At 48.8% G+C, this 1671-nt stretch overlaps 1 pseudogene; it reads left to right on the top strand.

Moving 5' to 3' along the window:
* Positions 1-338: 338 nt before the first annotated feature.
* On the top strand, positions 339-443 carry LOC117285277 (annotated as a pseudogene).
* Positions 444-1671: the final 1228 nt, after the last annotated feature.

Genomic DNA, 1671 nt, shown 5'->3' with positions numbered 1-1671 from the left:
CAGCCCAGGTGCCTTCCAGTGGGTGAGTGGGTAGAGAAAGGGTGAAATATGCAATGGGATTACATTCAGCCATAAAAAGAGTGAAATCCTATCATTCACATGACAGGAAGGTACAGGAAGTCACTCAATAAGCAGAACACACCAGAAACTGAATGATAAATGCCACATGCTCTCACTCATCTGTGGAAACCAATAGGCAACTCTAGGAAGAACGGAGTAGAGTAGGGGTCACTGGGGACTGGGGAGGGTGGAGAACAGAAAGAAGTTCAATAACAGGCACCAGAAATGCAGAGTGACCAGGTGACTGCTGGTTCTTAGGGTAACAATTGGCTAAAACACTGTGGCCATTGAAGCCAAACGGGTTCCTCTACCGGTAGGTGCCCAGTGTGCGGTGGCTGTGAACAGCGATCTCCTTGGTAGTGCGTGTGGCCTTGAAGACACTGCCTCCAGGTGGATATTTGTAGTCTGACCTCCTGCTGTCCGCATTCCAGGCTCCAGACAGGCATGTGAGATGCCTTTGGGAAGCCCCAGGGCACAGTGGCAAGGGTTCATACTGGATAGATGATCATGTCCATCAGAACCAAGCTGCAGAACGAAGAATATGTGATCGAGGCCTTATGCGGGACCAAGTTCAGATTCCCTGGCCATCAAAAGATTCACATCTCCAAGTTCAATGCAGATGAATTTGAAAACATAGAGGCCGAGAAGCACCTCATCCCTGATGGCTGTAGGGTGAAATACATCCGAACCACGGTCCCCTGGACATGTGGCAGGACTTGTACTCCTGAAGGCTTCCACTGTGCCGCCCCTCCCCGCTAACAAGTTCATCAATAAATCTTATCTCTGCCTCCCCCCCCGGTTTGGCTAAAATAGCCCACAATATATTTTAGAATGGCTAGAAAAGAAGAGCACAAACCCCAACACACTAAAAACCATGCTTGCTAGCTATGGAAATGAACGTACTCCTTACCTTGGTTTGATTACTGCTTGCTGTGTACAGGTATTAAACTACCACAATGTGCCCACTTAGGAAGTACCAAAAACAATGCAAAACAAATCCACCTTGGGCTGGTGGTGTGGTTCGGTAGTAGATCCCTTGCCTAGCACGTGAGTCCGTGAGGTTCTGTCTTGATCCCTGTGTGACCACAGAGGAGGAAGGCAGGAGGACACAGTGCAAATGCAAACAATAGGAATGAAATGAAAACAGCTTCATGGTGGATGACACACAGGGGTTCTCCAGACAGGGTGGCCCCTAACAGACACCAGTAGGGCCGGAAAGCCCAGACCCAAGCAAGCACTGCAAAATGGACAGGGATGAGACTTTTCAAAGAGGTGGGAGAAGAACAGCCTCCCCAGTCTCTCCTCTACAGGGAGCATCCCTGCCTGGTACTGTTAGTGTGGTACTGGGGTGCTGTGGACTTCTCCTGAGCAGGCTCTTGCTGTCCTGAACAAAGAATTGGACAGGAAATGAAGCAGCTAGGTTTTACATTTATTAAAGGTAAGAAAAGGAGGAAGTACTCTGAAAGAAGTGCTCTGCAGAGTGTGGAATTAAGGCAGAGAACAGAGTGGGCCACTGAGAGAGAAAGAAAGAAGGCAGTGGCCACCATCATTTACATCCCATTCTCACATCAGATCTAGGCCAGCCTATCATAAGCCTACTTGACCTAATGC

The sequence above is a fragment of the Fukomys damarensis genome, unplaced genomic scaffold (assembly GCF_012274545.1).
Source record: "Fukomys damarensis isolate Sample0158 unplaced genomic scaffold, DMR_v1.0_HiC HiC_scaffold_7, whole genome shotgun sequence".
Taxonomy (NCBI): domain Eukaryota; kingdom Metazoa; phylum Chordata; class Mammalia; order Rodentia; family Bathyergidae; genus Fukomys; species Fukomys damarensis.
This window is presented reverse-complemented; position numbering and strand designations above follow the sequence as displayed.